The sequence below is a fragment of the Sus scrofa genome, chromosome 17 (genome assembly GCF_000003025.6).
Source record: "Sus scrofa isolate TJ Tabasco breed Duroc chromosome 17, Sscrofa11.1, whole genome shotgun sequence".
In the NCBI taxonomy this organism is placed as follows: Eukaryota; Metazoa; Chordata; class Mammalia; order Artiodactyla; family Suidae; genus Sus; species Sus scrofa.
Genome location: NC_010459.5, coordinates 34665180 through 34692932, shown reverse-complemented (window position 1 = coordinate 34692932; position 27753 = coordinate 34665180). Strand labels below are relative to the sequence as shown.

Here is a 27753-nt window from a genome sequence, read left to right as displayed (position 1 = left end):
CCCCAGCTGACTGTAGCAGAGTGCGGCCATGGTGGGATGTCCTATTGTACGCTAGGGGTTCAGTTCCGGACCAGGGTGCAAAATGGAAGGAGTTCTCGACATAAAGCATAAAAGCGAAGCTTGTAGTAATTAAGCACATTTTATTTCAGCGCCTGTATGAACTGACGAGAGAGAGAACACGAACCTCCCACTAAGTGTACAGTTGGTTTGACCCAAGGTAAGATGGCGGTCCCTAGTTTCCCGCACTTCACCCCGCTGGCGAGTCCTAGCAGTCTGCAAGCTGGCCCGCCTTTCTTGAAAAGAAGCATGCGCGACCTGCAGAGCTGTAGAGCGAAGCATTTTGGGAATTGAAGTCTCTTGCTGTGGTCCCTCGTTTAGGGTCAGGGCTTTAGCAGCACATTTTTTTTCTGCTCAGACTTCGAGTTCTGGAACAAGTGAACGAAAGTTGGACCCCGGGAGTGGTGTGGCGCAGGAGTCGAGGAGGTGATGGTACTAGCCCTCTAGAGATTGAGACCCGGTTCCTCCCTCATACAGGAGTCCTAGTTAGAGCTGCCCATGCAGGATAAATTTTCTCCCTTCGATCTGCCGCTCCTCCACCCCGCTTGCCTGAGCTATCTTCCTAAGGCAGCTACAGGGCACTTTCTACCGTGCAAAACTGATCTTGACGTCCTCTTGGTTGAAAACCTTTCAAGGCTTTCCTTTGTGCAGCAAAGACAGCCCAAGCTCTTCTCTTGACATCCAAGTTCCTGCATAATTTGGACACTCCCCACACCCTATCCCCAGCCTCTTCTACCCCTCTTACTTCAGCTTCCTGATGCGCCCACTCACTAAAACTGCAGACTATTCCTGGAACTTATCTGTGTTGCCTCCTTCCCTTTGCACGGGCAGTTACTTCTGTTCCTGTCACCTCCTGGACCGGCTAACTTCTGTATGTTACTCGAACTAATTCAGGGATCCTTTCCTTTGTGGATCTTTCCTCCCTTTAGTTCCTCCAGACCTAGGCACCGTTACTCAGCAACCCTAACCTGCCCCTTCCATCAGACTGTGAGCCCCCAGTGGACAGGGCTGAGTCTGATGATCACCCTGTTCCCTGCAGGCCCTGCTAAAAGCTGGTGTCTTAAGTGTTACTGAGAGGAATTCAAGTGTTAGCCTCAGACAGAGGTGTGAGGTCTGGAACAAGGGTGAGGAGGCTGGGTTATTTTGGTACCAGCTCTTATCCCTGAGCTGCCTCAGAATAGCTGCTTGACCCAGGGATGGCCCTCCCCACCCTCTCCAGTCCCCCTTTCACAGTTCGTCAGCTGATTGGCACCTCTGCTCCCAAAGAGACAATCTCCTCCTCTGTGGGATGAGGGTGGTGGCAGCTGTAGACGTAGTGATGGCCTCAAGGAAGTGGCCATGACCCTTTTTGGGGCTCGTCTGTCAGACAGGTCTGTGGCATTTGACCTCAGGGGGCTGAGAGTGCACCGAAATGGCACTATAGGTGCCCTCAGGCTGGTGGTTATTCTTCCTTTATGGGGCTTGGTTTCCCCTCTTGTGGACTGAAGCAGTTAGACAAGATGATTCCAAGATTTCTGTGAAGCCCTCTTCCAGGAAATGACACCTTCACTTAGCTTTTGGACCACTTCTTTTCAGCTCTTGTGGTTCCTCCGCGCCCCCCCCCCATCTTTGTTCGCATTCAATTCACAGCTGTTAATCACTTGTCATGCACCAGACAGTGTGCTAGGTGCTGGGGATGTGGTATGAGCAAGACAGATACCAGTTCCTCATGAAGCTCACCTTCTAAAGTGATAAGTAATGCAAAGGTAAACAAAAGAGTAACAAAATAATTTCAGGTAGCAGTAAGTGCTATGAAGGAATAAGATAAATAGCTGTGGAAAAGAATGAAAAAGGGGGAGAACCTCCAGTTGAGTGGTTCAGAAAGTCCCTCTGAGAAAAAAACAGTAAGAACAAAGGTCCTAAGGCATGAGAGAGCTTGGTAAGATTGAGGAAGGAGGCCAGGGTAGCTCTGGAATTTCATCTGAAAAAGAATGGGAGCAGTCCTAAGACTTAGCCCTCACACCTTTCTTGGGATCTCACTGCTCCTGCAGCCTCAGTTCTTCATTCTTCCACCCAACTCCAGCCTCCGCCCATCACATCCTTAAGAGGGCTCGCCCAGGCACATTCATACCACGCTTCGAACTGTGCAGAACACCAACCCCAACCCCAACCCCTGCCATCTTCCAGGCCAGCCTGGTATAGGTCTCTGGTTCCAAAAAGCTTTCTGTCTCTACTGTTCACTGGTTATCGAGTCTCCAAAGACCAGTTCAGTTATCTTCAATACTTATTCTTCTTGACCCTCTACTGCACAACTCTCAGGCTAAAGCCCCTTCAAACAACAATAACAACAGCCACAATCACAGTTAAAATGTTCACAGTACTTGTTCCGTGCCATTCACTGAATGTTCAGCACCTTATTTAATCCTCAGCCGGATGAGGTAGGAGCTAAAAGTATCCTGTAGTACAGACCAGTAAATTGTAGTTCAGAGAGATTATAGGACATGCCCAAGGTCACATACAAGAGATGGAGCTTGCATTCTAGCCTGGGCCATAGGCACTGCCCTAAGAACCTAAGCATGTCGACTTTCTATTGTTGCTTAAGCAAACACTCCAAAATAGAGTGGCTTAAAACAGCAGTACTCCGCCTCCCCCCACCGCCGCCCCCCCATAAGTGGCAGGTGGAAATTCGTGGGCCAGGGATCAAACCCACGCCACAGCAGCCACCCAAGCTGCTGCAGTGACCATGTCAGATCCTTAACCTGATAGGTCATCAGGGAACCCCAACAACTGTAATTTTTTTGCTTATGTTTGCATAGATTGGCAGTTTGGCCATGTCTCAGGTGGAATAGCTCTTTTCTGCTATAAGTGGTCTTGCCTGGGCTTACTCCTATATTTGCAGTCAGTTAGCATGTTGGCAAGCTTACTGGTCCTATATGGCCTCATGCACATGTCTCCCAGGTGGCTGGGTCTGCTGGCTTGAGTGCCTGGGTTCTTCTCCATGTGGCTTCTTTAGCAGACTAGCTCAGGCTTCCTCGTGATGGCCTCCAAAAGGAAAAAAACTAAAGCAGCAAGGCCTCTTGAGGCCTAGGCTCAGAAGTGCTGTAGCATCACTTTCATTGCATTTTATTGAGCTGGCCTGTCACATGGCCAGCTCAGATTCAAGAAACAGATTCTGTCTCTTGATAGAAAAAAACATCAAAGTCGTATTGCAAGGAGTTATATGAGGATGTGTGAGCATGGGGGGTGGATCATTGTGACCATCTTGGTAAACAACATAGCACACTAAGTGACCGTGGGTACAGAACTGGTTAAGCAAATTGTGGTAGAGCTAAACATGGAGCTCTTGATAAGGAGAGCTAATATGCACTTACTATATGTCAGACACTACACAAGATGCTTTATGTGTGTTCACTCATTTAGTCCTCACAGCAGCTCTGTGTGACAGGTACATGTTTATCCCCTTCCAGAGATTAAGCACAGCAAGCCTCAGAGAGGTGTACCACGTGTGCGAGGTCACACAGCTAACAAGTGGCAAAGCTCTTAAAAAGGATGAAGACTGGAGATCCTGTTGTGGCTCAGGGGGTTAAGAACCCGACATAGTATCCATGAGGATGTGGGTTCAATCCCTGGCCTTGCTCAGTGGGTTAAGGATCAGGTGTTGCCAAGAGCTGTAGTGTAGGTCACCAATGTGGCTTGAATCCGGCCTTGCTGTGGCTGTGGATGTAGGCCTCAACTGCAGCTCTGATTCGACCCCTAGCTTGGAAACTTCCATATGCTGCAGGTGCAGCTGTAAAACAAACAAACAAAAAAAGCAAAAGACGGGATGAGGACCATTGATTTCTAGGCATGGAAAGCTCTCCTTGCGTACTATTATAGGATAAAAAGCAAGAGACGAAAGTTTGATGAGAACACATTTTAAAAAAAAAAATTTTTTTTTTTTTTTTTGCCTTTTAGGGCTGCACCTGCAGCATATGGAAGGTCCCAGGCTAGGGGTTGAATTGGAGCTGCAGCTGCATGTCTATGACACAGCCACAGCAACTCGGGATCTGAGCAGCATCTGTGACTTACATCACAGCTCACAGCAACACTGAATCCTTAACCCACAGAGCAAGAGTTGAAGCCCTCAGGAATTGAACCTCATCCTTATGGACACTGGGGGATTCGTAACACATTGAGCCACAAAGAGAACTCCCAAAAAACACACTTTAAATTGGGCATATGTATATTTAGACAAAGTTCAGGAAGGATTTACCACAAACTCTTAATGGAGGTAATTCAGAAGAGGAAGAGTTCCTGTTGTGGCTCAACGGTTAACGAATCCAACTAGGAACCATGAGGTTGAGGGTTTGATCCCTGGCCTTGCTCAGCGGGTTAAGGATCTGGCGTTGCCGTGAGCTGTGGTATAGGTTGCAGACATGGCTCAGATCCCATGTTGCTGTGGCTCTGGCGTAGGCCGGCAGCTGCAGTTCCGATTTAACCCCTAGCCTGGGAACCTCCATATGCCGCAGGAGCGGCCCAAGAAATGGCAAAAAGACAAAAAAAAAAAAAAAAAAAAAAAAAAAAAGGAGAGGAAGAGGAAGAAACTTTTACTTTAAAAATTGCTGTGTGCATTGTGTTAATTTTTTGTTTTTTGTTTTTTTTTACAATAAACGTAAATTTTTATTTCAACACCCAACAAAGAAATAAGCCTTTTAAAAATGTTCATCATGTCTCTCATTTCTTTCTATTTGGTATCTGCATCTGCTGGTGGCTGTTGTGGTTGTTTTCTTTTCTGACTCTACGCCAGCCCAGTCCCTTATCAACTCTGGCCTGAAGTTTTGTGACTATCATGGGGGCCCCGCCTCTCCTCCCCCGCCCCGCCCCATGTGCTCTGCATGCTGCTACTGGAGGACAGTTTATTAACTACCATGGTCCTTTCTTGCTCAGGAGTTTTCAGTGGCATTGCATGTCTTCAGGGAAAGTCCAAACCTCTTGACCTTGTGTATGTGGCATGTGTGAGCTTGATCCCAACTTGGTTGGATTCCAGCTGTCATTTACTAGCAGGATAATCTTGGGGCATGTTATTTGACCTCTTTGAGCCTTAGTTTCCTCATCTGTTAAGAAAGAAGAAAGAGAAGAAGAAAGAAAAGGGAGAAAGAAAGGGGAGAGGGTATAGCATGACATATCTGTTTTTTTTCCTGTTAGGATTCCATATGCTGATTACATTTGTTCAGATTTCTCTTTTTTAACTGAAATGTAGTTGATTTACAATATTATGTTAGTTTTAGGTGTAGAGAAAATGGTTCAATTGTGTGTGTGTATTCTCTTTCAGATTCTTTTTCATTTTAGGTTATTACTAGACGTTGAATATGGGTCCCTGTGCTATACAGTAAATCCTTGTTGTTTATCTGTTTAATATATGGTAGTATGCATCTGTTAATCCCACACTCCTAATTTATCCCTCCCCCACCTTCCCCTTTGGTAACCATAAATTTGTTTTCTTTGTATATGATTGTTTTTTTTTTTTTTTTTTTGTCTTTTTTGTCTTTTTTTTGCCATTTCTTGGGCTGCTCTCGCAGCATATGGAGGTTCCCAGGCTAGGGGTCAAATCGGAGCTGTAGCCACCGGCCTACACCAGGGCCACAGCAACGCGGGATCCGAGCCGCATCTGCAACCTACACCACAGCTCACGGCAACGCCGGATCCTTAACCCACTGAGCAAGGGCAGGGATCGAACCTGCAACCTCATGGTTCCCAGTTGGATTCGTTAACCACTGTGCCACGACGGGAACTCCTGTTTCTGTTTTATAAGTAAGTTCATTTCTATTTTTTTGATTCCACATATAAGTGATATCATATAATATTTGTCTTTCTCTAACTTTACTTAGTTTGAAAATGTCTAGAACCATTCATGTTGCTGCAAAAGGCAATAGTTCATTCTTTTTTATGGCTGAGTAATGTTCCATTATATAGAGAGTTCCCTTGTGGCACAGTGGGTTAAGGATCTGGCAGTTGTCACTGCAGTGGCTTGGATCGATGCTGCTGTGGTGAGGGTTTGATCCCTGGCCCAGGGACTTCCACATGCTGCAGACACGGCCAAAAAACAAAAAATTCATATATGTATGTGTATACACACCCCCCACACACATACAACTTTCTTATCCATTCCTCTGTTGATGGACAATTAAGTTGCTTCCACGTTTTGGCTGTGGTAAACAGTGCCACTAGGAACATTGGCGTGCAGCATAACATATCTTGCAACAAATTAAATTACTATTCAATAACTGTCAGTCTCTCCTCCAATCAGGGCTGGTGGGTGCTCCCTATTCTGTTCACATTAGGTGTGGCCATGCAATTTGGTTTGGCCATTGAAATGTAGATGAAAGCGATAATGTGCAAGTTCACCCTAGGCCTTAAGAGATCAATCATGTTTTCAATTGCCTCCTTGGATTTCCACCTCTGCCGTAAGGATGGGGCTGTCATTAATGCATTCTATCTTTTGAAACAGAGTCCCGATCAAAGTTGTCATAGGAAAGTTTGGGGTAAGAATAGTTTTGTAGTTTAGTTTGTATTAAATTTTAAATTTGTATTTTTTAAATGAACTGTCTTCATTAAAAAAAAATGTTAGAATCTCTTTTGAATGTCAAAAAGCTAAATATGTAGGAAGAAAATGATTTGTGACAACGTAGGGAAACAATAGCTTCAATCCAAATCCCCAGCATCAAACAGGCTGATCCAGAAGAATGAAAGACAGAGAGTTGGGGTTCATCAGTTATGAACCCGCCTAGTATCCATGAGGATGTGGGTTCGATCCCTGGCCTCGCTCAGTGAGTTAAGGATCCGGTATTGCTGGGAGATGTGGTGTAGGTCACAGATGTGGCTCGGATCCCACGTAGCCATGGCTGTGGCTATGGCTGGCAGCTGTAGCTCTGATCTGATCCCTAACCTGGGAACCTCCATATGCTTAGGCTGCAGCCCTAAAAAGCTAATAATAATAATAATAATAATAATAATACGGAGGAGTGAAAGACACATTTTGTAACCAAGCACAACTTAGCCCAGCCAAGATCAGCCAAACCACAAATGACTGCAGGTGGGAGAAGGAGAGATCAGTAGTTGCTACTGTTAAGACATAGACATCGGGGTGGTTTTTATGTAACATTATTATTATGATATACCCAGCACATAAGGCTCTTGTTAGGATTAAATCAGGGTGAAGCCCTTAAAAATATGCTGGCATATATAGCAAGGGTACAATGAATGCGAGCAATTATTATGGGGGGGTGCAACTATGAACAAAACAGTCCCTGTTCTACTGGATGTCGTGTTTTGTGGAGTGACGTATGCTCTGTTACATGCTGATGAGCACTTTGGAGGAAAATAAAGCAGGGAAAGGAGAAGGGAGTGCTGTGGTGGAAACTCAAATAGGTAATCAGTGGACACCTTGCTGGGAAAGTGGTTCTCGAGGAGCCCAAGGGTAAATGGGATGAGATTGTTCCAAGCAGAGGCTGGGCAAAAACTGTGAAGTGGACTTATGCCTGGTGGGTTTAAGGAGCAGCCAGTAGGCAGGGTGGCTGAGCTGACTAAGTGAGGGGAAGATGATGTCAGGGAGATTCCTCTGGGACTGGTTCCTACACACCTTTGTGGGTCTTTGTAAGGACTTTGCCTTCTGCTATGAGAGAGGTGGGCCATATTGGAGGGTTTTGACCAGAGAGAGGAGAGGACCAGCTTTGCATTTTTACAGATTCCCTGTAACTGTTGGCTATGGGATAAATGGAATGTGGATGGGGGCTGAAGCAGGGAGACCAGGTGGGTGGTTCCCACCACAATCCAGACAAAAGTTGGCGATGGTTTGAGCCCAAGTTGGACTCTGGGGTTATTTTGAAAGGAAAGCCAGACTGAAGATGAGGTGTTTGAGAAAGAAAGGATTTGAGGATAACTCCAAGGTTTTTGTCCAGAAGAGTTGAAGAAAGAAATTTGCCATTAACCGAGATGAGGAAGGCTATAGGAGGAGAAATTTTCTACAGGGGAAAGGAAGGGAGAATAACAATTCCGTTTGAAACTTGTTAAATTTGAGGCACATGTCAGACTTCCAAGTGGAGATGCCTACTTAGAAGTCGCATGTATGACTCCAAGCCCAGGCTGGAGATAAAATTTTAAGAGTTGTTATGAACTGAATTCTGTCTCCCCAGAATTTTTTTCTTTTAATTTTTTATTGTAGTTGATTTACAGTGTTCTGTCAATTTCTGCTATATAGCAAAAAGATCCAGTTATACATATTCCCTGGAATTTATTTGTTGAAACTCTAACCCCTAGTATGAGTGTGTTTGGAGATACGGCCTTTAAGGAGGTAATTAGGTTAAATGAAGTCAGAAGGGTGGGGCCTTAATTCAATAACCGTTATAAGAAGAGGAAGAAACATCTAAGTGCCCCCTCAATGTGGTGTGTGTGTGTGTGTGTGTGTGTGTGTGTGTGTACAGAAGAAAGGCCATGTGAGAGCACAGGAAGAAGTTGGCAAACTAGGAAGAGCATTCTCACCAGACCGACCCTGCTGGCACCTTGATCTTAAACTTTCAACCTCCAGAACTATGAGAAATAAAAAATAAATTTCTGTTTTTAAGCCACCAGTCTGTAGTATCTTGTTATGGAAGCCTGAGTAGATCAGTACAGGAGTCATCATTGTGACATGGGTTTTAAATGCGTGAGTCTGGATGAAATCTCTCATGGAGTGAGCCTAGACAAGAAAGAGGGCAGGACCAAGGGCAAGGAGCCAACAGAGGAGCCTGCGAAGGAGCAGCGAGTGACCTAGGTGTCCTGGGATCCAAGTAACAAGAACATTTCAAGGGGGGAGAATTGATGATCTGTGTCAAATGCTGCTGAGAGGTCAAGGAAGATGAGAACCAAAAACCGATTTTGCCAAGTGGAGGGCATTGTGACTTTGATGGGTAAATGGGGGTGCAAAAGCCTGATGGGAGTGGGATTGAGAGGGCGTAGGAGAAGGTATAATTACTTACGTATACGCATATGAGGAAAACGGAAAGCACTTAACAGTAGAAAGCCAACTGATAAATGTAAAAATAGAGAAAATGGAAATTCTAGTAACAATTATTTCTGGATGGAGTCATAGGGGTGCTGCAATAGTGGAGTGAAGGTTGAAAAGAAAGAGGATATATGCACAGTTTTTAGACTATCTCCTCACAAGATACCTACTAATTACAAAGGGTAAAATAGTAACTTCACAGTTGGAGAAACCCAGCAGATGCCACATCAACCAAGTGACCAAGTGAACATCGCCAAGTTGTGGGGCAAATCGACCTCACGTCCCTCCTGCTATGATGCGCTGAGGAGGACGCAGTATCCTCTTAGTGGTATTTCTGCCAAAAATGCATAACTAATTCATGAGGAAACATTAGACAAATCTAATTTGAGGGACATTTCTGCAGAAGGACTGGCTTGTACTCATCAAAAATGTTGGGGTTGTAAGATACAGACTAAGGGGCCGTTCTAGATGAAGGAGAACTGAAGACACTCAAGAATGAGGTGTGATGTGAGATCCTGGACCAGGAAAAAAAAATTGTTGTTATTTACTGTAAAAGATATTAGTGAGACTACTGGTAAAATGTGAATAAGGTCTGGAGATTAGATAATAGTATTATATCAGTGCAAAATTCTCTGGTTTGGTTATTGTAAGAGAATGTCCTTACTCTTAGGAGATACACACTTGTTTTTAGGGGTATTGGGAATCGTGTCTGCACTTTACTGTAAAAGAGGCCAGGAGAGGGGGGAAGAGAGAGAATGGTACAGCAAAGGTGGTCAAATCTGGGTGATTGGTATTTGGTTATTCTTTGTGCTATTTATACCTTTTCTCTAGTGGAAGGAGACATGGAGGCAGTGGGTATAGACAGTTTTTGAGCGGTTTGGCTGTGGGACTGAGGATGGGGTGGTAGGTAGAAAGCAAAGTGGGATCAAGAGAAGTGACTTAGATGCAGAAATGCTAGCATGTTTTTATGTTGATGAGGATGAGTCAGTAGTTTGGAAATGATGATGCAAGAAGGAGCAGAGAGTGGCTCAGAGAGAGAGGGAGAGAGGGAGAGAGAGAGAGAGATGGGTGAGGTCTCTACACAGGGGAGGGTCGAGCACGGCTTAGAGCACAGGGGGTGGGTCCCTGGTCACAGGAGAGAAGGCAGAGTATTTATAAGTGGGTACCAGTGAAGAGAGGCGGGTAGCTGTGTAGTGGAAGCTTGTGGAAGTGTTTTCTGACTGCTACAATTTTCCCCTCAGAATAGGAAGCAGGGTCCTCCGCTAAGAGCGAGAATGGGGGAGAAGGTGATGGAGGTTTGAGGAAAAAGTGGGAAGCGATTGCCTGGGGAGCATGAATGGACGAGGGGGCCGTAGTATAACTGTCAGGCAGGGCTGAGGACCCCACCGAGACTAGCCGTCATGCAAGTAAAGTCAGACCAGCCCCCCTGGTGGTGTGTTGTTCCTCAGCCACATTCCACGGCAGGGGAACAAGCGCACAGGGACAAAGGATGCCAGTCAGTGGGTGTTTAGCCAGAGAAAGGTGGGGCCATCGCCAGGGTGTGCAGTGCATGGGAATAACAATGCTCCGGGGCTTTCATCAGCGAGCAGAGAAGTGAGGACACAGGAGAAGGTGGTAGGCTCAGTGGACCAGAGGTCCCGGGGGGGGGGGGCCTGAAGGCTTGTTGACATGGAGGTACTGGAGAGAGCACCCTGGCAGGATCAGAGGTGACCTTCATTGAGTTGGTTGCTTGAAACTGAGAGGAAGGAGGGGGTGCAGGTAACAAACGTGACAGACCGGCTGCCCTGGGCCACCAGCGTAGAAAGGCCACATATTGGTGCTCCCAGCCAACAGCTAGTCATTAAGCCTTCAGATGTGCAGGGGCCTGCCAGCATCTGACCGTAACCTAGCAGGAACTGTCCAGCTGATCCTTTCAAACTCCTGATTCACACAAAAGTGAGGAAAAAAAATATTTGTTTGAAGCCACTAAGTACTGGAGTAATTGTGATGCAGCAAGAGAAACCAAACAGGAAAGTTCCCATGTGGTGCAACGGGTTAAGGATCCGGCATTGCTGTAGCTGTGGCACAGGTAGTAACTGTGGCACGGGTTTGATCCCTGGCCTGGGAACCTCCGCATGCTGTGGGCAGGGCCAAAAAAAAAAAGAAACCAACAGAACTGCTTGGTCTACACTGGTTTCAAGGGCATGTAAACTCCTAATGCCCTAAGGCTTGTGTTCTCCGTAAGCCAGTAACTTCTCCCATTTGGTAATTGGGCACCCCAGGGTTCAGAGAGGTTTAGTGACTTGCCCAAACTTGCACAGCTAGTGAGTCATGAGTTGGGCTGTGAGCAAAGACAGTGTGGCTCAGAGCTTGTTCTCTCACTAGCCCAGCAGACATACTGTCCCCAGCTCACAGCACTGCATCTGGCATGTGCCAAACAGTGGACTGAACTGTGCCTGGGATTTCTGCTGCCCTCCATCCCCCGCTTCTCTCCCCACTCCCAAGTTCCTCCTCAGGTGGTCTCAAATGTCTTAGTCCACAAGCTGGAGGAGATGCACCCCTCTCCTTTGGGTGGCCCTTCATCAACTTTTCCTGATCACCCAGAGTGGGCAGACACTTCTAGGTTCTCAGTACCTTGGGGAAGCAAGTCAGCATCCCCACTAGGGTGGGCCTCAGTCGAGTGGGGAGATGCCAAGTAACCAGAAAAATCTGTCATCACAAGCTAGGATGTTGAGGGAGGGGGTCTGAGCGTGCTCAGCAGGAAAAGCTGTCCCAGGGGAGGGAAGGAGGAAGAGTTTGCCCTGTGAAGCAAGGAGGGGGCCGGGATGGGGCTGAGCAAGGAGAAGGAGCAGCATGAGAACAGGTCCAGGATAGGAGTGTGCTGGTGCATTAAAGGCACGTGGAGGAGGCGGGTGGGGCCTGAACACACATGCGGAGGGGGGGCGAGTGGAGGGAACTCTGGGGGAAATGAGGTGAGGGAGGTGGGCAGGGCCCGGTGCAGCACGCAGAGGCGTTGGGCTAAAAACAATAGGGAGCCGTGGAAGGTTTAAGCAAAGGGCTGACTTAACACTTAAAATTAAGATTTCCTTGGTGGTTGTGTGGGGAGCAAGAAGGGGAGCAGGAGGTGGACCCCATGAGACGTGATGGTGTCACAGAGCGGGAGCAGTAGGGGAGAGTAGAAGAATGGATTGATTTGGGATCTGTTTTGGATCCCAAGCCCAGCACGAGAAAAGGAGGTCCAGTGATTCCCCAGACAGCCCCCCGGCTCTCCCAGCCCACCGGGGGCTATTACATTCTACCTCGTGGGGGTCACATGTGGGTGGTTGGATTGGGCAGTGGGTGCTAGGATGGGTAACCCCTGACCTTTGCCTGGTGACCTGTGAGTTTTGAATTGGGCTTTGAAAGAGCCATTGGGATGGTATGGGGCAATGGAGACCATCCCCTCGCCCTCATTTCACCCTGGGCAGGACACTTCCCCTCTGTGAGCTGCTAATGTGGAAAGGGACAGTACCTTCCGCACCTGATCCCCATTGTACAGATGAAAATTATCCCCATTTTAGAGATGAGCCCACTGAGCTTCAGAGAGGAATGACTGTCTCAGGTCACACACGAGTTAGTGACACAACCAACATCAGAACTCAGGCCAGAACCTGTGCCCTTGACCTCTCTGCTTCCCCGTGTGCCCCCACTGTTTGCTGGCCTGAAGACGTGACGATGATTGGCTGGCACAACATGGTATTTCCAGAAGGCCCTGGAAATCCAGGGCTGGATGCTGGGAGGGGGGGAGAAGCATGGGTTTGGATTCAATTTCCAGTTCTACCCAGAGACCTTATTCTGCTGAATCTCAGTTTCTCCCTCTGTAAAATGGGTAACTCTACATGTTGTGTAACACCTGGTTGTGGAACTGTGTGGATGTAAAAATTCCTTAGTGCAAGTCGCTTCCCTATCATGGTGCCTTTTTTTTGGCGGGGTGGGGGGTTACTCTGCAGTGCATGCTGCTGCTGTGATTGTTATTCAGTATAACAGTGGGTATAAATCCTATGAATTTTTTTTTTTTTTTTTTTTTTTTACAGCCACACCTGTGGTATATGGAAGTTCCTGGGCTAGGGGTGGAATCAGAGCTGTGGTTAAAATCTACGCTAAGCCACAGCAACACCAGATCTGAGCTGCATCCTCAACTTAGGCTGCAGCTTGCTGTAACATCAGATCCTTAATCCACTGACCGAGGCCAGGGGTTGAACCCTCATCCTCACGGTTGCTAGTCAGGTTTGTTACCACTGAGCCACAACAGGAACTCCCCATGATCCTTTTAACAACAATTATAATGCTTCTTTTCTAAAATGAATTTCATAAATGCCCTATTGACACACATACTTTTAAACATAAATAATACACTAATTGTAGTATAAAAAATAAATTGAAAGTAACTTAGAATAGATCAATACAGAACTATTTGGGCACAATATTGTCACAGAGTACAGTTAGCCCTTTGTATTGTGGCTTCTGCATCCGGGATTTAACTAACCTTGGACTGAAAATATTCCGGGAAAAGTTATATTTTCAGAAAATCCCGAAAAGCAAAACATGAATTTGCCACACTCTGGCAACCATTTACATAGCATTTACATTGTGTTAGGTATTGTAAGTAATCTAGAAATGGTTTAAAGTACACAGGAGGATGTGTGTAGGTTATATGCAAATACTATACCATTTCATATAAGGGCCTTGAGCAACTGTGGATTTTGGCATGCTTCTTTTCTAAAATGAATTTCATAAATGCCCTATTGACAGGAGCCAATAGGTCCTGGAACCAATCCCTCTTGGATGCTGAGGGATCACTGCAGTTGGGAGGCATGGCTGTGGGCAGAATCACCCTGACTGTGGGCTGAGTCAGTAGCTCTGGCAACTCAAACACCAAAACTGACTCTAGGTAAAGTTCTGAACCAAACATAGCTTGGTCTGTTCCCAACTTATGTGGAGGATGCTTTCCTGGCAGATGCAACTCTGTGTTAAGATCAAGTAAATACTGTGCTGGAAAAGGCAAATGTATAGACAATAAAAAGATCAATGTTAGAGTTCCCGCCATGGCACAGCAGGCTAAGGATCTGATGTTGTCACTGCTGTGGCTTGGGTTGCTCCTGGGGCTTGGGTTTGATCCCTGGTCTGGGAACTTCCACTTGCTGGGGATGTGGCCAAACAGAAAAAGATCAGTGGTTGCGAAGGATTTGGGAGGAGGGCTGAGTAGGTGGCGCACAGCGCATTTTTAGGGCAGTGAAACACTTCCGTATGACACTTGTCACGGTGGATTCTGGACATTATGCATTTGTCAAAGCCCACAGAACTGGAATTCCCTGGTGGCGCAGTTAAGGGTTAAGGATCCAGTGTTGTCACTGTAGTGGCTCCAGGTCGCTGCTGTGGCGCAAGTTGGATCCCTGGCCCAGAAACTTCCACATGCCACAGGTAAGGCCAAAAATAAAACCAAAAACAAACCCACAGAACCTTACAACCAGCATTTTGAATCTTTTTTTTTTTTTTTGTCTTTTGTCTTTTTGTTGTTGTTGCTATTTCTTGGGCCGCTCCCGCGGCATATGGAGATTCCCAGGCTAGGGGTTGAATCGGAGCTGTAGCCACCGGCCTACGCCAGAGCCACAGCAACGCGGGATCCGAGCCGCGTCTGCAACCTACACCACAGCTCACGGCAACGCCGGATCCTTAACCCACTGAGCAAGGGCAGGGATCGAACCTGCAACCTCATGGTTCCTAGTCGGATTCATTAACCACTGCGCCACGACGGGAACTCCAGCATTTTGAATCTTAATGTAAACCATGGACTTCAGTGAATGAAAATGTATCAGTATTGGTTCATCAACTGTAAGAAATACATCACACTAAAGCAAGGTGTTAATAGTAAGAGAAACTAGGCATGTTGGGGAAGTGAAGTATAAAGGTACTTGGTACAATTTATGCACAAATTTTCTGTAAACCTAAAACTAAAATAAAGCCTATTAAAAATTAACAAAACAGGAGTTCCTGTCATGGTTCAGCGGTAATGAACCCGACTAGTATCCATGAAGACGGGGGTTTGATCCTTGACTCAGCTCAGTGGGTTAAGGACCTGGTGTTGCCATGAGCTGTGGTGTAGGTCGCAGACGCAGCTGGGATCTGCTGTTTCTGTGGCTGTGGCCAGCAGCTACAGCTCTCAATGGCCCTCTAGCCCATTGAGAACTTCCATATGCCACAAGTGTGGCCCTAAAAAGTCCAAAAAAAAAAAAAAAGAACAAAACCAATCAAACACCCCATATATTGTGTTTGCTGTGAAAGAGAATTTGGTCCCAGGCTCAAATCATTAAAAAACAAAGTTTTCACCTATGCTGATGACCAAAGGGACCTTTGAACACCAGCTAGGACTGGGAATCTGTCGCCAGATGTCTGTGTTCCTGCTCCCCTCTTGCTCTATGCCTGGGGTACCCCAGTCACTGGTGGCTGTCCAATGCTCCTGGCAGTGCTGCTCTACTTGGGATCCTGGCATTGGACACTTGCCCTCTGTCCCTTGGCCTTGAAGAACATCCTTTAGAACTCACAACTGTCTGCTTGCTGATCTTGGGCAAGGTGGCTGATGGAGGCAAGGTGGCCAGACTGAAAAGTCTCCTCAGCCTCAGGAATGCCAAGATGCCGCAATGGACACAGCTCACCAGAACTGTGTCCTCGGCTTCCAGAACTACTTTGAATATGGATTCCAGCCACTTACTCATTGTGTGAGCTTGACTGGGTCACATTGCTTTACTTCACCTCAGTCTCCCTGTTGATGGGAAAGAAGATGATAAGACCTGCCTCACAGAGTATATTCGCTTGTCCAATAAATAGCTACTGAGCACCTACTGTTTGTACTGAAGCTATAACAGTGAACAGAACTAACACCCCTGCCTTATGAGACCAGGGAAGTCATGGTCTCATAAAGAGGATAGACAAAAATCAGATCAATATATAGGGAGGAAGGAGTTCCTGTTGTGGCTCAGCTGGAATGAATCTGAGTAATGAAGACTTGGGTTTGATCCCCAGCCTCGTTCAATGGGTTAAGGATCCGGCGTTGCTCTGAGCTGTGGTGCAGTTTGCAGATGCAGCTAGGGTCTGGAGTTGCTGTGGCTGTGGTGTAGGCCAGCAGCTACAGCTCCAATTTGACCCCTGGGAACTTCCACATGCAGCGGGTACAGCCATACCAAGAACAGATATGGGGAGAGAGAGAAGACAGAATCAAAAGGAGTAGGGCTAGAGTTCCTTGGTAAATGTAGTCAAGAAGGCTTCCCAGAGGAGGTGGCATTTGAACAGAGATCTGATTGAAGCAAAGGATCGAGCCATGCAAATCTGTGGGGAAGGTCATTCCAGGCAGAGGGGACAGCAAGTGCCAAAGCCCTGAGGTGAGAGTATGTTTAAGGAAGTGAGCTGGCAGGGAGTCCATGAGAGAGGAGAGAGGAAGAGAGGACAGGAAGATAAGGAGAGACCGCGTGTAAGGAATCTGGGTTTTATCCCAAGTGTAGCTCGGAGAAAACTTGAAGTTATTCACTACAGAAGCTCTCTTACGTAGCATGTCCTTGCATATGAAAAAAAGTGGACAGGCACACTCTAAAGCCACCCTCTTGTCCATGACCATGGTCTGTGTCTTTTTGGTGGAAAGTGGCCTTCCTCTGCTGGCTGGCATCCAAAAGGGCTGGTGGTGTGACAGCCAGGCTGTAGTTTCCCAAACGTAACACCAGGTGGCGACTCCAGGTCGTGTTTGTAACTTTCAGGTTCTTGATGACAGAGCTGCCCCTTCCCAGACCTTGGACATCATCAGGGTCACCTGCAGGGCTTGTTAAAACCCAGATTGCTGGGTCTTAGTCTCAGAGTGTTTGATCAGAGTGTTCGATCCCAAGGATCTGCATTTCTAACAGGTTCTGGGTGATACTGATGCTGCTGGTTCAGGGACCTCAGTGTCAAAACCTGAGCCCTGAGGTGGAAACCAGGACCACTTCCTTCATTTCACAGGTGGGTAAAAGAGGAGTCTGACCAAAATTCTCCAGTATCTTCCCATTATATATAGAATTAAATCTCAGTCTCTTACCAGATCCCTCCCTCCCTCCTTCCCCACCACAATTCAGGTCCCAGTGTCTTTCTCACCTCATCTCCTGCCACTTTCTAAACAATGGCCACTCTGTTTCTCTCGGTTCCTCGAGGCTGGTTCCTGCATCAGGGCCTTTGCACATGCTGTACCTCCCACCCAGGATGCCTTTCCTGCAACCTTTTCGTTGGTTGGCATCCTCTCATTTCTCATGCCTCCTCTGCTAGTGAGGAAGCTGGTGGCTCTGCTCCTGCTCATCCCCGTTCTTTTCCTTTTAGTGCTTGTGGCGATGTGTAATTGCTTAGCCTCTATCTTGGTTAATTGTCTCCTGTCTAGATTCTAGGCCCTTCAAGGTAGGGACTGGGTTTGTCCTGCTCTCTGCTTCAACCCAAGGACCTAGGACAGTGCTTGGCAGCAAGTAGGCCCCCAGGAAATTGTTGTTGAATAAATAAAACTAAATCCTTTTTCCAGACTCTACCGGAGAGCCAGGTGACTGGGGACTTCTACGTAAATGATACTTATAGATTGTGTGCTGTTCAGTATTGCCTCACCCCAGTCCCGGCCCTGACAGAGTGCTCTGGAAGGAAATAAAGATGAATAAGACAATGTTTGTGCTATGCGTAGATTTATGTTACAAATGATTTTTGTCCAGTAGAAAAGACCACCCTGAAGGTGCAGTTGTTTTGCACGGCAGAACATTAGCTAGTTTCACTCCACAATCCTTTTTTGGCATTTTGTCTTTCACTGGTTAGAAATAGTTCAGGGAGTTCCCATTGTGGCTCAGTGGTAACAAACTCAGCTAGTATCCACAAGGACGCAGTTTTGATCCCTGGCCACGATCAGTGGGTTAAGGATCTGGAGTTGCCATGAGGTGTGATGCAGGTCGTAGATGTGGCTCAGACCTGGCGTGGCTGGCAGCTGCAGCTCCGATTCATTCCCTAGCTTGGAAACTTCCATATGCTGTGGCAGCCCTAAAAAGACAAGAAAAAAAGGAAAAGAAATAGTTCAGGAGTTCCCGTCGTGGCGCAGTGGTTAACGAATCCGACTAGGAACCATGAGGTCGCGGGTTTGATCCCTGCCCTTGCTCAGTGGGTTAAGGATCTGGCATTGCCGTGAGCTGTGGTGTAGGTTGCAGATGCGGCTCGGATCCCGCGTTGCTGTGGCTCTGGCATAGACCGGGGGCTGAAGCTCTGATTCGACCCCTAGCCTGGGAACCTCCATATGCCACGGGAGCGGCCCAAAGAAATAGCAAAAAAAAAGACAAAAAAAAAAAAAAAAAAAAAAGAAATAGTTCAAACTCTCTTATACTCTTTGAACCAGCTTCACCTTCCCGCTGATCAGCAAAATGCTAATGGATTGCATATAACTCTGGCACAGGCTTACTTATTATTTGTATGAGAGCTCTGTTTTTAACTTTTAAAAAGTAAGCCTTTGTGAGAGAGACCGATCGGCCCGGTTTTCCAGATGGATCTTTTGAGGATCACAGAGGGAGGGTATTCATTTCCATGTGCAAAAGTGGTGAAGCTGGGACTTGAGTTGTGTCAGCTTGACCGTCAAGCCCCAGTCCTTCAGTGACGCCACATTTTATGTGTCCAGTGCTGCTGGGCACTTTATAAACTCTTCGGATTTAATTCTCACAACTCAACCAATGGCGTGTCACTGTCTCCATTTCAGTAGTATCCAGTCTATTTTGTTGGTGGTTGTTCAGCAGTTAGTTGTAATGTTGGTGTTTTCGTGATAGCAGATGAGCTTAAGTCCTTCTACTCGGTCACCTTGTCACAATCTTTCTATCTCCATTTTAGAGCTGCGGAAACTGAGGACCAGAGTTGGGAAGGATATCACGCAGGGTCATGGAACTCTCGGAAGCCCAGCATCAAGCCTTTAGAATCAGATGGACCTGACTTTCAACTCTGGTTCACACCCTGCTAGCCATGTAACCTCTGGCAAACTGCTCACCTAATTCTCAGAGCCATAGTTGGGTGGAAATAAGAGCCTCTTCCATGTGGTGGTTGTTGGTAACATTTACAAACAAATCTGGGCCCCGGGCCCCCAGGCTGTCATTGACAGCAGCTTCTCTTGTTCTGGAATCAGGAGGGAAAGAACAGTTGATCTGGCATTGGCTCTTCTCAGACTGATCGGCGTCAGAAGGTCCTGGAAGGATAGGTAAGTGTCTGGGGAAAGCCAGAGGGAGGAGTTGGTGAGCTGGCATGTGAGGGAGCTGTAAGGGGTCTCAGGGAGCTCAGGTGTAGAACACTGGACAGGACTCTGGTCAGTCAGCCAGGGACAGCAATTGGGCCTGGGCTTTGGGGTCAGACAACCTGAAACTCTCTGGACTCCAGCTTCTGGATTTGTAATAATGGAATTGTAGGAGTTCTTGTTGTGACCCCGTGGTAAAGAACCTGACTAGTATCCATGAGGATGCAGGTTCGATCCCTGATCTCGCTCACTGGGTTAAGGATCCGACATTGCCGTGAGCTATGGCATAGGTCACAGACATGTCTCAGATCCCACATGGCTGTGGCTGTGGCTGTGGCTGTGGCTGGCACTTGCAGCTCTGATTCCACCCCTAGCCTGAGAACTTCCATATGCTGTGGGCGGGGCCCTGAAAAGCAAAAAAAAAAAAAAAAAAAAAAAAGGAATAATAATGACTCCTCCCCATTTTGGATTACTGTGAGGCCCCTGGGGACAGTGGGCTTAGCTGGAGGGGTGCTATTCTAGCATGCTCCCTGTGACCTTAACCCTGTATAAATGAGACGGACCCTTGACCGTGGCTGTTCCGAAACCTGAGGAGGTTACTGATCGTGTAAGGATAAGGATAATAATGGTAGAGAACATCTGGGGCCTCTGGGAGCTTCCCCCTCAGAGTTCTGGGTCTGTTGGGTCAAAAACATGCCCAGCCAAGGGTCAACGCTGTTGCATTGCACCCTGTGTTAAGACCAACTCTCTGTCAAGCGCTCTGTTAAATGCTTGACATGCTTTACTGTGCTCTTCCAGAACCCTTGAAGGAGATGATGTCTTGACCCCCATTTTTCAGTTGAGGAAACTGAGGCACAGAGAGGCCAAGTGACTTGTCTAAAACAACACAGCCTGCAAGTGGCAGAGTGGGAACAGGAGCACAGAGAGCCTGGTTCCCGAGCTGGCCTCCGCGTGGAGAGACCACACAGCCAGTCAGAGGCTCAGAGGCCTTCGGAGGGACTGGAGCCTCCTCTGGCCACTCCTACCTGGCCTTGCTTCCCGCTATGGCCCCTAGAAGTGGCTGGAGGTGAGGGGAGAGGCTGGGTGGGGCGCTGAGCCTGAGGGGGAGGCTTTAGGGCCCAGGCCAGGGAGGCAGGGAAGGCGAGGATGGAGGGAGGGGCCTCTGTCCCTCCAGAGCAGCTGAGGGGAAGATAAAGGCTGGAGGAGACGTTGCTTGGGCCCAGATGAGGAGGAAAGGAAGAGGCTGGGGGGCGGAAGGAACAGCTGCTGGGAGGAAGCAGGGTCCGGAGTCCCAGGGGAGAGGGCCAGGGTGAGCTGGGGACAGGCCAGGCCCTGGGCCTGGGGTTCTGGACCCCTGCCACCCACACTCCACAGGCGGCCAGACCCTGGACCAGGCAGAGGCTTTCCCTCAACAGGTGCCCCTTCACGCATGTGCTAGGCAAAGCTGGGGCCACCGAGGCAAGCCCAGGGCCCCTGCGCCTAGCGGCTCACAGACTCCAAGCTCATCTGAATGGACAGATGGGCACTGTCCAAGGCATGCACACATCATTCATTCATTCAACAAACATCCATGGAGGGCTCAGCATGTGCCAGGCTGGCTCCTAACAGGAAATGAGGTCCTTCTGAAGAGACACCAAGTTCCTCTTCAAGGAGCCTCCAATCTCACGGGGAAATGAATAAGACACAGAAATCAAGTTAGTGTGCAAATCAGGACAGGCTGTAAAGCTGGGGAGCAGATGATGAGTGGTTGGAGCAGAGCTGTTTTATGAGAGTAGTCAGGGAGGGCCGCTCTGAGGAAGTGACGTTTAAGCAAAGATCCGAAGGACGTGACATAGCAGCTCTGTGAATCTGAGGGAAGAGTGGTCCAGGCAGGGGTCATGGCCAGTGCCAAGGCCCTGGGATAGGGGCGTATCTGGCATGGGTGGGGGACAGTGAATGGCAAGGAGGCTGGTGTGGCTAAAGGCGGGTGATGGAAGGGGTAGTGAAGATGAGGGCAGGCAGGGGTGGCATCAAGGGGCAGGTCACATAGGGCCTCCAAGTCTCCTGTAGGGTCTTTAGCTATTTCTTACATGACATAAGAGTTTTTTTTTTGTTGTTGGAGAGTTTTGTTTTTTTTGTTTTTTTTTTTTTTGTCTTTTTAGGGCCACACCCACAGCATATGGAAGTTCCCAGGCTAGGGATCAAATTGGTGCTGCAGCTGCTGGCCTATGCCACAGCCACAGCAACATCAGATCTAAGCTGCATCTGTGACCTGCACCACAGCTTGTGGCAACACAGGATCCTTTAACCCACCGAGTAAGGCTAGGGATCGAACCCTCGTTCTCACGGATACTAGTCGGGTTGGTTACCGCTGAGCCACAATGGGAACTCCATGTCAGAAAGTTTCGAGCAGAGGGGTGTGTGATGTGACTTGCCTTTTAGCAGGATTCCCCTGCCCCCATCCCTCTGGCCGCCACTGGAGCAAAGATGGGAGTTGGGGCAACAAGGGCTAAAGCAGGGAGCCCAGGAGGAGGCTGGTGCTGCTGGCTGGTCGTCACAACAATCAGGGCACTAACTTTCAATGGACTGAAAATGAATTGTAATCTGGGTCAGGTGCTATTTGAAGTGCTTGATATTTCCTGCTTTTTTAATCCTCACTATAACTTTTAGACAAGTAGTTGTTTTCTTAAATCAAATGTTCACTTATATCTGCACAGATTATCTCCTCCCCTTTTATTTTGGTTGCACCTGCAGCATACAGACATTCTAGGGCCAGGGTTTGAACGTGTGCCACAGCAGTGACCCGAGCCATAGCAGTGACAACACTGGATCCTTAACTTGCTGTACCACCAGGAAACTCCTCTTTTTTCTTTTTTCTTGAGGTGAAATTCACATAACAAAATTCACCATTTATTTTTAAAATTTTTAAATTATTTTTATTTATTAAAAAAATTTTAAATTATAGTTGATTTACCATGTTCTGTCAATTTCTTCTGTACAAAAAATGATCCAGTTATACATATATATATATATATATATATATACATATTCTTTTTCTTATAATATCTTCCATCATGTTCCATCAGAAGTGATTGGATATCGTTCCCTGTGCTGTACAGCAGGGCCTCATTGCTTATCCACTCCAAATGCAGTAGTTTGCATCCACTAACCCCAAACTCCCAGTCCATCCCACTCCCTCCATCTCCCCATTGGCAACCACAGGTCTGTTCTATATGTCCATTAGTTTGTTTCTGTTCTGTAGATAAGTTCATTTTGCCTTATTCTTGATTGCACATATTAGTGATAATACATGGTATTTGTCTTTCTCTTTCTGCCTTAACTTCACTTAGTATGAGAATCTCTAGTTCCTTCCATGTTGCTGCAAATGGAAAAGTCACCATTTAAAGTGTACAGTTCAGGAGTTCCCGTTGTGGCGCAGTAGTTAACAAACCCGACTAGGAACCATGAGGTTGCAGGTTCTGTCCCTGGCCTTGCTCAGTGGGTTGGGGATCTGGCGTTGCCGTGAGCTGTGGTGTAGGTTGCAGATGTGGCTCAGATCCCACGTTGCTGTGGCTCTGGCATAGGCCGATGGCTACAGCTCTGATTAGACCCCTAGCCTGGGAACCTCCACATGCCGCGGAAGTGGCCCTAGAAAAGGCAAAAAGACAAAAAAATAAATAAAGTGTACAGTTCAACTCAAAATCTTTATAATATTTTTGGAGTTTACTTAATAAATTTTTCCCTTTAGATACTTAATCTCTCTTTGAAAATGAATCTTCTCTAGATTCTGGCTAAGAAATTTAAAAGTGCTAATTAATTCTTGTAATATCTAACACTCATTTGCCGAGTTTTAAGAAGCAAGTAATACAGAAAATACACTTAACCAAGAAAAAAAATTTCACATAATAATGCCAAAAAAAGAAAGCGTACAATGCAGTGGTCTTTAGTATATTCGCAGTGTTGCACGACCACCACTTTTATCTGGTTCCAAAACATTTTCATCACCAAAGGAAAACCTATATTTTTATCCTCATTTTACATTTGAACACATGGAGGCCAGGCAGGGAGGCCACCAACCAGGAAACAGGACAGACAAGCCGCTGCAGGTGTGGGAGGAGGGATGCGCTGTCAAGCTCCCTTGGAAGGGCTCTGAGCCCTTTCAGTTACCCTCAGTCACCCCCACGTATTGGCACCAAACTGACTACTGACTTCCCAGGAGGGTGTGCTTGTGCCCTAGCTAGGCTTTTGTTTGTGGAAGGAGTGGGGAACTTTCTTTTTTGTTTTATTTTTTAAATTTGTATTTATTGATTTTTTTTTTTTTTTTAGGGCCACACCTCTGGCCTATGGAAGTTTCCAGGCTAGGGGTCGAATCACAGGTGCAGCTGCTGGCCTACACCACAGCCACAGCCACGCTAGATCAAGCCACATCTGCAACCTCCACCAAAGTTTGCAGCATCGTAGGATCCTTACTTAGCCCACTGAGCGGGGCCAGGGATCGAACCTTTTTCCTCATGGAAACTAGTCAGGTTCTTAATGCATTGAGCCACAATGGGAACTCCAAGCGGGAGGGAACTTTCAGGCCAGCAAAGAGGGAAATCATCAGAAAGGTTGAACAGTGGCCCCAGCACCCTCTCACACGTGGCATAGAGTGGGGTACAGGGCTCTGGGGCCAAGCTGAGTTCAAGGCCCCCTCCCCCTGGCCGCCAGCTGTACCATCTTGAGCAAGACCCACTCCCCCTTCACCTTTTTCCTTTTCTGTTAAAGTGGACACGCTAAGAGCACCTGCTTCACTGGGTGCTGGGGGAAGTGAATTACCCAGAACTAGAGGTCAGCGCTTCCCTTAGCATGTGCTCCATGAACAGCAGCCCACCTTCCCTGCTTGGCACCCTCCACACCTGGAAAAAAGCTAAGCAGAGACCTAAATGCACCCCGAGTGTTGGGCCTTGAGAGCCCTTTGGGAGGAGGCTCCCTCCATCACCAAAAAGAACACGGTCCACCTCCATCCCGTGACGATCTTAAATCCTCAAGGTTGAGAGGAGGATGCTGATTTTTTACATCAACTGCATCAGGAAATAATTAATATAAAACCTAAGGGACCCATGTTATCCATTTAAAGCATATCTTTCTGGAGTGCCCTGGTGGCCTGGCATTGTCACTGCTGTAGCTTGGGTTCGATCCTGGGCCCCAGAATTTCTGCCTGCCGCATAGGCAGGCAAAAAATAAATAAAAGTATCTTTCCATGAGTTTTGACAAATATACACCCTGTGTAGCCACCGCCCAATCAGAATGCAGTACATCCCCATCACCCCCAAAATCTCCCTCGCGTCCCTCACCTGTCACGCCCACCCCCTGGCCCCCAGCCACCACGAATCTGATTTATCACTGTCGCTCGCTTTTGCCTCTTCTGGAATTTCATATAAGTGAAACTAGACAGCATGTATCCTTTTGTGCTTGGGACCCTCCCCAGCAGGGACACCTGTCCCCCAGAAGCCAGGATCCGGCAAAGGATCTGGGATGCTCGTGACGGCATTTCCCACCTGGGCTTGATGGCAACTCCTGGTTGGCTTCGCTGGGATTCTCAGCTCATTGAGTCCCCAGGGCCCAGTTTTGTGCCTGAGACCAGAGGTGAGGCCATGCCCTAGCCTAGGAGTTAGTAAAATATATGTGTGTGTGTACGGGTGAGTGCATGTGAAAGACAGACAGAGAATGAGTCTGTGTGAGAGAGAGATCAAGGTGAGTGTGCATATGTGTGAGAAAATAAATGTGGGTTGGGAGTGTGTGTATGTGAGCATGAAAGATCACTCCTGCCCAGGCCTGGCAGCTGGACTAACGGTCCATTTCCCCCAGGTCTGGCGGCCTCCTCCAGGCCCCCAGCTGCCCTGATGGGCCAGGCCAGCCCCCCCACGGGAGCCCCCAGCCGCTCCCCACTCGGCTTTCCTTGTATTGTGCGCAGCCTGGTTCCTCGAGGAAATGGGGCGGCTGCTGGGTGCGGGGGCGGCCGCCAGCAGCCCCACCCCCTTCCCCCCATTGTCACTCTTGGCTTTGGCCCCTAGCCCCTGCTGCCGACACTAAAAATAGACTTGTTCACAGGGAGACGGCCGCACCCCTGAACGGGCTTCCAGGCTGGGCGTGAGGTCGGGGTCGCCAGGACAGAGCTGTCCCTGGGAGGCGAGGTGTCCCCATCCAGTGACCGGAGTCAAAGCACATAGGGCCGTGTGACCTCAGGTCACCTTCTTCCCCTCGTGAGCCTCAGTTTTCTCATCCGTCAGATGGGGATAAGGACACCTACCTGCTGGGCTTGCTCTGAGAGTGAAGAGAAGTGTGGTTGTGCCCCGAGGGCTTTGTTCCTGTCCTGCTCGATGCCACCTGAGTATCTGGAGAGCCTGAGGAGGGCAGAACTTGCCCACCTCCTCATCCCGATCTTCAGTGGCTGCCCAGGGCCTCCAGCTTCCCCTTCAGGGGAGCCGAGGGCCTGGAGAGCCCACCTGGGAGTCTAGAGGCATCTGCAGGTGAAGCCATGGGATACCTGGCAGGTGTCATCTCTCTGCGCCTCTGACATCTCTGTGAGCTCACGCCGTGACTTCTGCTGCCCAGGCTGGGACTTGAACCCATGTCTCCAGCCTCTGAAGGCTTGTGTTTTTTCCGCTTTGAGGGGCCGTGTCTGTTCTGATGACTCTGCAGACTTCCTGGCCGGATCACCTTGTCTTTCAGTCCACAAACATGTGATTCATCGTGAAGGAAGACGGGGGCAGTGGGTGTTGAGGCCTGGGCTCCGGGCTGGGAAGCTCCCCTCCAGCCCACGGGGGTGGACAGCTGCCCTCAGCTGCCACCATGGCCACTGAGCTGGGCCTGCAAAGGAGGAGTTATCAGTGTGTCCTTCTGTCTGTCTACCAGTCTACCAAGCTCTTTCTTCCTTTGTGTTTTTTTTTTTTTCTTTAAGCACGAAATATTTCAGACAGCTTCTGCTGTATAATTTTAGAGTCTGACACTCTTAGAATTACTCTTGTCACAGTTGCAATTTGATATTCTGTAACAATCTCTGTCCCCCACTGACCCTTGGCCCTAGGGCAGGGACTGAGACTTTATTATTAATCCATGCATCCCCGAGACAAGTACAGTGGGAGGGTCCTCCCAGGCAGACCTTGTTCTTGTGCAGGTTTGTCTCCATCCACTTGTACCTGGAGATTCGTGGGGCTGTCTTGTCACCTAGTTTTGTTGTAAACCTTGTCCATGGGGTTCAGGTGTGCTACCTGGCTGCCCTGTAGATTTGGATGTGAGGATCTGAGAATATCCCAGAAGCTCAACTCATTTAAAAATGAAAATGGCTTCATATCAAGCAGAGACTTTTAAATTTTTTGTGTCATGGATCCTTTTGGCATTTGATAATGGGATGGGCCCCTTCTCATAATCATGGTTTGTTTGGTTTTTTTTTCCTTTTCCTTTTTTTGTTTGTTTGTTTGGTTTTTTTTTTTTTTTTTTTTTTTTTTTTTGGCTTTTCAGGGCCACACCCACAGCATATGGAGGTTCCCAGGCTAGGGGTCCAACTGGAGCTGTAGCCGCTGACCTATGCCACAGCCACAGCAATGCCAGATCCGAGCCATGTCTGTGACCTACACTACAGTTCACGGCATCACCAGATCCTTAACCCACTGAGTGAGGCCAGGGATTGAGCCTGTATCCTCATGGATGCTAGTCAGATTCGTTTCTGCTGAGCCGTGACGGGAACTTCTGGGCTTTTTTTCTCCTTTTTCGGCCACACCAGTGATATAAGGAACTTTCCAGACCAGGGCTCGAATCTGAGCTCCATCTGTGACTTTCACCACATCTGTGGCAACACTGGATCCTTAACCCACCGAGCTGGGGCCAGGGACTGAACTGGCAACGCCACAGAGACAAGCTGGATCATTAACCCACTGTGCCACAGCAGGAACTCCCATCATAATCATGTTTTTTAAGCACATAAAATAAAGTGCAGAGGATGACAATGGAAGCCAATCATACCGAAATGCTATTAGCACAGTAGCAGCAAGGGTTTGTGCTGCAGTAATAGACAAGCTTCTGCATCACCACGATAAATAAAAGGTGTGCAGGCAGGTTTGGGGTCTCAGAGAACTTAAACAATATGTGCGAAGGTCTGCAAGCCCTGCGATGTCAGATGCAAGTGTCTTCAATTTCTGTTGTGACCAGGTCACTGCGGACCCTGGCACGGCTCACGGTCCACGTCCCTACTTGGAGGACATGCTGCATTTCAGTCAGAGGTTAGTGAATATAGTTATTTTGTTTCCATCCAAGTTCATAGAGCCCCTGAGTTCTGGACCCAAGTTCAGAACCCTTGCTAAAAAGTACGGCTGTCTCTCTTATTTTATTCCACTCGTCTCTTATTGAAAAGTCACCCTGTCTCAGCATTTTCTCCAACCCCATTATTGCACAGATGGGGAAACTCTGACTG

At 47.9% G+C, this 27753-nt stretch overlaps 1 long non-coding RNA gene across 1 annotated transcript; it reads left to right on the top strand.

Moving 5' to 3' along the window:
• LOC110257457 lies at positions 12-27720 on the top strand. Its single transcript, XR_002340068.1, has 3 exons — positions 12-217; positions 18932-19292; positions 27492-27720. It is a non-coding gene; the product is annotated as an uncharacterized LOC110257457 (long non-coding RNA).